This window comes from Cyphomyrmex costatus, unplaced genomic scaffold (assembly GCF_001594065.2).
Source record: "Cyphomyrmex costatus isolate MS0001 unplaced genomic scaffold, Ccosl1.0 scaffold1304, whole genome shotgun sequence".
NCBI lineage: Eukaryota > Metazoa > Arthropoda > Insecta > Hymenoptera > Formicidae > Cyphomyrmex > Cyphomyrmex costatus.
In genome coordinates, this window is record NW_017275288.1 from 7318 (window position 1) to 19273 (window position 11956).

Genomic DNA, 11956 nt, shown 5'->3' on the forward strand with positions numbered 1-11956 from the left:
CCGCGTGCAATCCAAATGCTGGGCGGTGTGCGGTGCAAAGCACGCCGTTCGGCATGTGTGTGTTCGTGCGTGCGTGCGTGCGTGCGTGCGTGCGTGCGTGCGTGCGTGCGTGCGTGCGTGCGTGCGTGCTATGTGTTGGGCCGTTTAAAGCCCTGTGCCGTTTTTTCTACGCGAATCTCGCTTATCGTTGCCGATCAGCTGTATCGGTGCTATTTATAGCTGGACTAGTACGGCAGTCTGTCAGCTCTGTTTACGCGGTCTGTAATTTATAACGCGGTTTCTTGGCGTAAGTAAACGATGACCAGCGGCCGGGAACTCCCGGCGGAGATGAAGAACTCTTTACCCCCTGGCGAATGCTGGTCAGTCGTGATGCAATGAGATTGAGTGGCCGCTCGATACGACTGTCGAGAACTCTCGACAGAGGCAGAGTACTCTCTGCCCTTTTTCTCTCGTCTTCTCTTCGGTGCCTCGTGGCTCTTGCTTGTCAGCCGAGAACTCTCAGCGGAGTCGGAGAACTCTCCAACCCGGTTACTACGGACTCACAAGGCTCAAGGAAATCGGAGTATTGGATGGATTCGTGTCTGGAACAGGAATGCTCCCTTTTCGATGTTTCCGCAGCGTTTTAACGCTCGTCAAAACGCCTCGTTCGTGAGGCTTCGCTTTTGCTCGGTCTTTCCCGCCTCTCGGTACTCGCGGTGTGCGCGATTCCAAGCAGTAGGAGTTCGCGATAGCCGATCTGTTTTCGCCTCGTTCGGCGATGCTCGGCGCGGCGCGGCTGTTACTGCCACCGTGTACCTGTGAATTATGCTTTTTTTATTTATCAGGCGCTTATGCGCCCTCATCTCTGCATCGCGTGGCAATGCAGCGGCGTCCGGCCGGATGTTCTGGCTGGGACGATGGGGTGCATCGTTACAATGTTAAACATCCTGTTTTACCTTTTGCTCACACCTCCACCACATTCGACTCACCGGATCTCCTCCCCCTCTTTCCACCAACCACCTCCACTACCTCTCTCTTTTTTTTATATACTATATATTTGAGATATAATTGTACTCTGAAAAGTAAGGGATATCCTAAACCAACCATATCATATAATATAAATAATGTACAATTAAGGTATGTAATGTATAATAAATATTTTTATTTTAATAATGTTTAAAAAATTTATATATACTATTAAAATATATACGTCTATAATATATAAAAAATTTAAACCTTTAAAACTTTAAGCGATCATCTAATAATAATATATTAACCACGAAAAGAAACTGATATATTATTAATCCTAACATATCATTAAAATGAAAAGGTCAAGCCATGTTCAAAAATAGATCCTCGCAAAATAAAAAAACCCAACAAATTTAAACCTTTGAAAGCTAACCACAAAAATTAAACCTTTCAAAATTAAAACGATTACTTAATCACAAAATAAAAAATCCAATAAATATCAACCTTTGAAAATTGACCCCAAAAATTTGAACCTTTCTAAATTAAAATGATTATCTAATATTATTAATCCTGACATATCATTAAAATGAAAAGGTCAAGCCATGTTCAAAAATAGATCCTCGCAAATTAAAAAACCCAACAAATTTAAACCTTTGAAAACTAACCGCAAAAATTTGATCCTTCCTAAATTAAAACGATTACCTAACCACAAAATAGAAAACCCAATAAATTTCAACCTTTGAAAATTAACCCCAAAAATTTGAACCTTTCTAAATTAAAATGATTATTTAATAATGTAACATAATAATTTAAACCTTTAATACTTTAAATGATATTATCTAATATAATATATGACCACGAAAAGTAACTGATATATTACTAAATGTGCCAGTTCAAAGTGAACATACGTTATGTTATTTTCTATGTTGAATATGTACCACGAAAAGTAAATGACAGATTAGTCAAGGTACAAATTTAAAATGAACATACCTACATATAAGTAAAACAGATTACAATCTGCATATTACAGTTTTCTAGAAAATAACTGCAATGAACATACATAAAATATATTTTCTTTGTTGAATATGTACCACGAAAAGTAATTAATAGATCATTCAAGGTGCAAATTCAAAATGAACATACATACATATAAGTAAAACAGATTACAATTTGCATATTACAGTTTTCTAAAAAATTTCTGCAATATGTTATTCTTAGTGCACAAAATATAAAAGTCGTTTATTGAGATTTGATTTGAAATTTATTTAATTTATACTAGCCCGTGCAATGAAAAATAATTGCTTGTAATTCCAGAGTACCAATCTGTTAATGACTCGGAAAAAGAACATGGCGGCCTGCTCTCAAAAGACTGATGAGTTTCTCGTTGTTCACTTAGAAGCAATGTCGAAGCTTGTACGGAGTAATTTTTTCGACACTTGAAGTACGAAAGTATTACTTATAAATAATGAATAATAAGATTAGATTAGAATAAAATAAGGATCCACCGCATTTTCAAAAGCTACATAACGATAATGATGTGAACACATTATGTTGAAATGCCTTTTTCTTATGTACAGAGTAATTGTTATTACGACAATTGAAGTACGAATACCAATCGAGGCTTGACGTCATTAATGCGAATATTTAAATCAATCTTCCAAACACTATTACATTTTGTACTTGCACCGTAAGAATGATGTCACTTTTTTCTCAGAGTTAATTGATAAATTTCTTATCTATGCTATAATACAACTAACTCAAAACCGGAAGTTCAAACAAAAATTTGAAATTCGACTAAAGAAAGATTAAACTCTTTTAATCTAAAACATTTTTATAACTTTGTTACGTCCGGCGCTCATTTTTCGGCTCAATTTTCGCCCCTGAGATTTCTATCTCTTTCCCACCTACTGTTATCGCGCCGTACGTTTTCGCGAGTACCTGCATTAACTCTAAGTAGCGCCGCACTTACGCGAGGGCACCACCTCCCGGGCGCCTCACGCCGATTAATTAATTATTAAAATCCGCGGATTCGTTGATGCCACGATACAATTAAGGGCATAACGATTTTGGTTAGCGCATCCCGCGCAGAACTATACCGTGGTATCTCCATTAAAACCACCCTTTTTACCAAAATCATTCATACATCAGACAAGCGTAATGAGAATACGAATTTACTGCGCATCGCGCGATACTCGTTGATCCGCGTTGACAGGTAGGGCGAAAACCTATTTAGAAGAACTAAAGTTCGGTATGCGGCCTTATCACGGCGCCTCCGCGCTCGGTACTGAAAATCCGACTCGATATAATGTTTTGCGTAAATTCGAACTAAAATGATACCAAGTATCAGAGCAATGCACTCATCAAGTACCGAGATATTAATTATTCGTAAAAGTGATTTATTGCCCTTTTTTCCTGGAAATTTGGCATTTCCACACGCCGCGGCCACCAAGCTGGCCCTATATAATCGAGCGAAACCGAGCGCTCTCGTTCATTATTGTTCAGTCTTTAACACCGCTATAAGGTGTCTTGTGTAAGGTTCGTTCATTATTCGTTCTTTTGTAGTATTAATAAGTCTTCGCGTACGAAATCGTTCTTCTCTAGTAGTTCTATAAGGTTCTTTCGCGTCCGAATTATTGTAAGTGTTATAATTTAGTTTCCTGATTGTAATTTCGGTGCGCAATACGACAAAACTCGGGCTGTATCGAGAGTGTGTAAACAGATTCCTTTTTTGTTGTTAATAATCAATTCATTGTCGCGAATTCGCGCCCTCCTTCTCTCGCGTTGTTTTTGTGTTAATAATTTCCGTATTAATAAAACCATACTTAGAGTGAACAATAGTGGACCATCGCCTTTATTATTTCTTTCCTATTATTTCTTTCTGTTTGTGTCTTGTCTAAACGCGCGTAGTGTAAGTGCTATCAAGTGCGTGCGATAATTCTCCCCCAGTGAGTAGCATCATTCCCCTCAACGATTTGAAAGCAAGCGGAGTTTGAGCGCTGCCACATTCAGTTGCTCGATTCCGTGCCCCCCTTTTTTTTAATTCGCTACTCGCTGGTCGTCGCGATCGAAGTATCAGCAGAACCGTAGACGATAATTCGCACTACTCGCGCATTCGTTAGCCGAGATTCCGTTCGACGACGGCACCCGCGTAAATTCTCGTTCTATTTACATTCCTCGCGTACGTAAGAATCGCTCCGTTCTATTTTCTTACTTTTAATTACATTATCTTTATTATAGTTCTCCCCCAGTGAGTAGCAATTCCCCTCAACGATTGGAAAGCAAGCGGGTCTGAGCGCAGCCACATTCTGTTGCTCGATTCCGTGCCCCCTTTTTTTTTTGTAGACGCTTCTCACTGGCCGTCGCGATTAGAAGTCGCGTATTCTCACCAGTTCTCGCGCTATGATTAAAACATACGCGTTACGAATTTCTCTTATCATCGGAATGAGAGACGACGTGCGTTTCCGCTCGGCCCACGGTCGCTCTACACCTTCCGATCGACTCCGTCCCTGAATCCATACTTATAGTCTATATTTCGAATTCCGAAAAAAGCTCGAGCCCGATCTCAAATTTCAAGACCATCCGTGCTCACTATGCACACTACGATCCCACACGTCGCGTTCGGAACTTCGCGAATAACAAACTCACGAAAACCCGGACGTAACAACTTCTATTTCAATCATTTATTCCATCCATCGAAAGTCTTTTGAGAGCAGGCCGCCATGTTCTTTTTGCGAGTCATTAACAGATTGGTACTCTGGAATTACAAGCAATTATTTTTTATTGCACGGGCTAGTATAAACTAAATAAATTTCAAATCAAATCTCAATAACCGACTTTTATATTTTGTGCACTAAGAATAACATATTGCAGAAATTTTTTAGAAAACTGTAATATGCAACTTGTAATCTGTTTTACTTATATGTATGTATGTTCATTTTGAATTTGCACCTTGAATGATCTATTAATTACTTTTCGTGGTTTTTATTTTGTGATTAGGTAATCGTTTTAATTTTGATAGGTTCAATTTTTGTAGTTTTCATTTACTTTTCGTGGTACATAACATAGAAAATAACATAATATATGTTCATCTTGAACTGGCACATTTAGTAATATATCAGTTACTTTTCGTGGTCATATATTATATTAGATAATATCATTTAAAGTATTAAAGTTTAAATTATTATGTTACATTATTAGATAATCATTTTAATTTAGAAAAGTTCAAATTTTTGGGGATAATTTTCAAAGGTTGAAATTTATTGGGTTTTCTATTTTGTGGTTAGGTAATCGTTTTAATTTAGGAAGGATCAAATTTTTGCGGTTAGTTTTCAAAGGTATAAATTTATTGGGTTTTTTAATTTGCGAGGATCTATTTTTAAACATGGCTTGACCTTTTCATTTTAATGATATGTTAGGATTAATAATATATCAGTTACTTTTCGTGGTTAATATATTATTATTAGATAATCATTTAAAAGAAAAAGAAAAATGCCTAATCGAGTCTTGTACACAGGATGTTAATGTGTGTTGATACGATTTATTGAAAATATACAATTTTTCTTACGTTTGGATCCTCGGTTTGGATCCTTATCGAAGAACTTCTAATATAGAATACACATTGTGCTACCTAGAACACTTTATATTAAAATGTACCGCGAAAGTTACTTCTCGTGGAAAGTTTAACGTTTCTGAACAGGGAAAAGTGTAGAATAGTACTCAATATCATACATGTATTATATATTATACCTTAATTTTAAAATTGCACCAGTGCAATCATAGAAGTCGTACACCCCTTGGAGGGGGGGATGGGAGGAATTGGAGTTCGTGTAGTGTAGGAAGTCAAAATGTATGTGTGGAATAATGTTTAAGATGGTATATAGCAGAAATAAGACGTTATTTTTAAAATTTTGATTGTTAATAACTTTTTAACGAAGGACGAGCGACGGCTAATACCTGCCGGAGGTTACTCAGGGTCATGACCTTGACAACATATGTCAAGGTCAAAGTCATTGGAGGGGGGTCCCCTAATCGAAACATTTACCCTGTAAATTTCGAATATCGGGAATTTTTACATTACTTTTTTAGGTTGAAGTTATGGGTAATTTTTCGATTTTTTGTTAATATTACCTTGGAAAATTAATTTTTTTTTTCGAAAAAATTACAGCTTATTTGGGACATAGAAAGGTAAGTCTCCTGTAAATTTCATGAAAAAAAAAAATTTTTGCGCGAGAAAAAAATTAAAAACGAAAAACACGGTTCTTTCCATTTTTCTCAGAATCTTTGAGGTTATGTGAAAAATGATATATACAAAAGTTTTAGATCTTTTTAATACCTACAACATTGCCATACAACATTTTTCAATTGAAGGTCAACTTTCGCCGGAAATGACGAAAAACCTCGTTTGACCCCTAAAACGCGCCCCCCTGCAGCCCCTCTACATTTTACGTGGTTGGATTTTTGGTTCCTGTATTCCTGACGGCAGTTTCTTCCCTTCCTCATCATTCGTTTTCTGTTATTAATTTTGTCCCTTTCTCTTTTCATTTTGGGCTATCTGCACTGGTCTATTATCCAACAGAACTGATGTTAAATAAAAGTTGTTTTCGCGGTCTTTACGGAGCCAGTTATGCAAGCAAATTGTACTTTGAATCATGCTTATGGCTGTGTCTACTTTGGTAATAATTGGCTTTCTGTAGATCCTCCATTGACTTGCAAGAATTCCGAAGACGTTTTCGATTATTCTTCTGGCACGGCTTAATCGATAATTATAAACATTTTGATTTGCATTCAATGCTTTTTTACTTCCTCGTGGGTATGGCCGGAGCAAATAAGGCTTTAGCGGAAACGCTTCATCTCCAACAAGGCAATATGGCAGCAATGATCCTCCAGCAGTAATACATTTTTTTTTTGGAACGTTTATTGTATTTGCTTCAAATTTTTGTCCAAAGTTGCTCTCTTTAAATACACCTCCATTACTGCGCCGACCATACGCATCAATATCCACGAAGCGAAAATTGTAATGTGCATCGCAAATATATGGCTAGTAAAACAATGCTGTGGCTATTTTTTTAGTTATAAAAGTTTGATCCTGCATTGTATGGACACTGAAATAAAAGACACAGTATTTGATTAAAATAAAGCTATACCCCACCGGCACAAGAACGCCGGAAGAGCGTTCGGAGAACGTTCGAACTTAAACCGTTTGAAAATAGTTCAGACCTGCCACCATACGAACGTTCGTTTGACGTTCGCAGGGAACGTTCCGCATGTAACGTTCCACGAACGTTTGAATGAACGTTTACGGAATATTTGATTAGAATTGTAATCGAGGTAAAATGAAAAATAATTTTTAAAGGTTTTAAGACTTTATTATATGTGTATTATAAAAAAAAAAGCTGTCAAAATGATTTATTTTATGAATCATTACATGTTTTTCCTGAAACATCTTTCTTTTAACCACTTTTTTATCCCATTTTCTGCCTTTCCTATATCTAATAGTCCGTCTCTTCTTAATTTTTTAACTGCCGCTGAAATAATATAAAATTACGAAAGTGTCAAAGTATCAAGAAACAAATATCATAAAAGAAAACGATGTAAAAGAAAGAAATTTCTAAATTTTACTTTACTGATTACTGTTTCTTTTAAATGCCAGCTCCCAAATGGCTGCTTTCCCTTTCCGCCTTTCCAGTTAAAGGACGTTCCCGTGTGATTTTTCATAAGAAGAGCCATAACTTTCTTTGCGGAATCCTTCTCACATTTCCCAGAGCTTGCAAACATTAATTTCTTTATCTAAAAATTTTTTTAAAGAAAATAATGTAAGATACTTCAACAAAACAATGATTGAGTTATACTAGATTCGCACTGGACACAACAAGCATCAAGCAGCGGAGCAGCAACCAACCAGCGAAGCGATATTTTTTACGCCACTGTAAATATCGCCACGCTGATTACTACTCAGCTGTTTGACGCTTGCTGCTTCTAGTGTGAATCTAGCATTAGAGGAACTAATATCTTTCAATTTACAATGTAATCTTTTATGGAAGAGTTTCTATTTGTAAGATCTTCAGCAATTTTAATATCCTCGAATGTTGCAAAGGGTAGACTTGGGAGACCCTTTGGTTGACGGAGCACTTCTGTCCTATTTAATAAAAGCTAGCGTACTTCTTCAACTGTTGTTTAGAGCTTTATGTTCGTCTTTTCAATTACACAGAGTTTTTTGTACTGCAGTTTCATAACTTCTGTAAAGTGACCAAATGAATTAAAAATATTTTACATAAGAATTACTTACTTTAAAATAAAAGAATACTATTTACGAATAGGTGAAAGTTTATCAATCTGCTTGGCACGTATTGTGCTTGTAGTAGCCGTTTCAATACTTTTGCTGCTAGTGGAGTCTGTAATTAAAAATAACGTAAATCAATGAGTTTATTGAAAAACATTATTACTAACTTAAAAATGTTATGGACAAAATCCAAAGAGTTATTAACAAAATAGTATCTCACCATCACTAAAAAATTGCTCATGAGAATGATCTGAGTCTTTAGCGTCATCTTCGCTAAACGAATCAGAGGTAATATAATGTTCTCATGGGGAACTTGTTGCTCGAAGGTTCGTTTTCTTAAAATTAGTGTAAATGTTATTCCCTGGAAACAAGACATAAGATCAAAAGATGTATCCAAAGTTATCATGACAGTATTCGTGATTTTTACATTTAAGTTGCTAAAAACTAAAACTGGAAAATTGTTATTATAACTTACCACCTTTTTCAGTAATTAGAAAGTCATTTGAATTAGAATTTGAGTGGCTTCTAACACTTTCCAATAGACTTAACATAAGCACATTATTGTTTTCTATTTCTTCATTAATGTCAGCAATTCCGAGAACAGATCGTTGCGATTTATTTGTTGTTGCTGTAATATGAATCCTCCAACCAAAGTTGTAGTATAAACTTTTTTTTAAAAAAAGGTAAAAAACAGTGCTAAGAGCGTGTTTCTGGTTCTCATTATTTACTTATAATTATCTAATGATATGTCTCATTTGTATAAAATATTTGATATCAATAGTCGTTGATATCAAGTTAAATTCTACAATTGTATATAAACTTACCTTTTTTTTTAAAAAAAAAGGTAAAGAAAGCGCTAAGAGTGCATGTTTCTGGTTAAAAAAAAACCGTTTGGGCCATTTTTACCAACGTCAATTACTTAATTAATCGGCTGTGGAACTGAGTAATCACATTTGCTGTTTAGTAGACCATGGTGTAAACTAGAATTGATAATAAATTTTATCATTATTTTTAAGTTAAATTTTACCATCTTTAAGAACCTACATGATATTATTCTTATAATTCTAATGACATGTATCATTTATTATTTCCTTAGAATTCTAATGACATGTACCATTTGTATAAAATATTTGTATAAAATATTTAATATCAATAGTCGATGTAAAAAGTAACTGATATCAACAGTCGGCGCCAAATTAAATTCTATTTTATTATTTATTTAATAGTAATGACATATATCATTTGTATAAAAGATCTGATATCAATAGTCGACGCCAAGTTAAATTCTACCCATGTAGTACTATTATTTAAATTCTACTAAATTAAAAAGTAAAACCCATGTGGTACTGTCTTCATTCTAATTTTTGTTTGAACTTCTGGTTTTAAGTTGGTTATACCAAGTTAAATTCTACCTTTAAAAATCCATGTAGTACTATTATTTAAATTCTACTGAAATAAAAGTAAAACCCATGTAGTACTACCTTTATTTTAATTTTTGTTTGAACTTCCGGTTTTGATTTGGTTATACCAAGTTAAATTTTACCTTTAAAGACCCATGTAGTATTATTATTTAAATTCTACTAAATTAAAAGGTAAATCCCATTTAGTACTATCTTTATAAACTTACCTTTTTTAAAAAAAGGTAAAAAAGCTCTAAGTGTGGATGCTGCTAGTCAAAAAACCATTTGGGCCAGTTTCATCAACGCCAATTACTTAATAGACTGTAAAACTGACTAATCACATTTTCTGTTTTGTAGAACCATATTTAAAAACCTACGTGATATATTATCCTTATTTACTTATAAATCTAATTACATGTATCATTTGTATAAAAGATTTGATATCAATAGTCGGCGCCAAGTTAAAAATTCTATCTGATGACATGTATTATTTGTACCCATGTGGTACTATTCTTATTAAATTCTACTAAATTAAATAGTAAAATCTATGTAGTTCTTACCACGTAAAAAAACTAAAAAATTTACCTTTTTAAAAAGGTAGAAAATGCGCTAAGAGTGCGTGCTTCTGATAAAAAACTGTTTGGGCTAGTTTCACCAACGCCAATTACTTAATCGGCTGTAGAATCGACTAATCATAAAATAGTAAAACCTATGTAGTTCGTACCACGTAAAAAACTAAAAAATTTACCTTTTTAAAAAAAGGTAGAAAAAGCGCTAAGAGTGCGTGCTTCTTATAAAAAACCGTTTGGGCCAGTTTCACCAACGCCAATTACTTAATCGGCTGTAGAACCGACTAATCATATTTGCTGTTTAATAGACCATGATGTAAACTAAAATCCATGTAGTACTATCTTTACCAAGTTAAATTCTACAATCGTATATAAACTTAACTTTTTTAATAAAATAAAATTGACATCATATCTAAGAAAGTAATGAAATATAAGGTGTACATTACGTTAATATAAAAAGATAATTTATATATTTACATACGGACGACCATCGTTTTGATACTATTTTATTAAAACTATATTACTAAATTATATATATTTGACAATGGGGGGTGACTGTGGGATTTTTTAATTTAATTAACCAGTGAAATATACTTATACTTACTTAATTCTAATGACATGTATCATTTATATAAAAGATATGGTATCAGTAGTCGGCGCCAAGTTAAATTCTACTATCTTTAAAAACCCATGTGGTAACTATTCCTATTAAATTCTACTAAATTAAATAGTAAAACCTATGTAGTTCTTAATGAAAGATCTTCCTATTTCAATCCAAATGGTTCTAATGACATGTATCATTTGTATAAAAAATGTGATATCAATAGTCGGCGCCAAGTTAAATTCTAATAGTAAAACCCATCTAGTTCTTATTGAAAGATCTTCCTATTTCAATCCAAATGGTTCTAATGACATGTATCATTTGTATAAAAGATATGATATCAATAGTCGGCGCCAAGTTAAATTCTAATCTATCTTTAAAGACCAATGTGGTACTATTCTTATTAAATTCTAATAAATTAAATAGTTATAAACATGAAAATGGCATTGTAAGAGTCAAACGAAAAGAAAATTAACAACAAATTAATACATATATTCTAAATTAATGAACTTATAAATACAAAGAATAAATAGGCTAATGAGAGTAAACTCGCTGTTATCAATGCGAAATCACAAAAAACAATATATATTCGTTAACAATCAAAAAATGTCATATATAAAATACTATACGTTTCGGCCTAACATCCGGGCCATCTTCAGTAGTAAATTCACAAAAAAGACATGGATCTATAGAAAAGTGGTCACTCTCAACATCAAACAATCAAATCCACATGGTTGGTAGGTCATGTGCAAACGACAAGACGTTAATCTAAGTAAAAATTAAAAATTAATGACAATGATTGAAGAAAGATGAAAATGAACACTCACCGACAAATCCATGATTAACAAGATAAAGTTGTATTAAAGAAATAAAAGACCACCATCAGACAAACAACAAATTAATATAAAACAAGTCAAAAGATAAAAATCCGAAGATAACATTTTGGTGGTCACGATTTAAATGTAATAATAGTAAACAGAACAACTCTAAGAGGAGCAACGATGTATCGATTTATCTCGCAGTAACCTCGATGAACATAAATATCCAATAAAGTCGTACATACAGTTATAAGCGCATGCGTGTAACCAACGATACAGGAATCGATATAATTCTTCCAATCAGATAACAGAGATCACACAGATATATCGAAGTCATAATA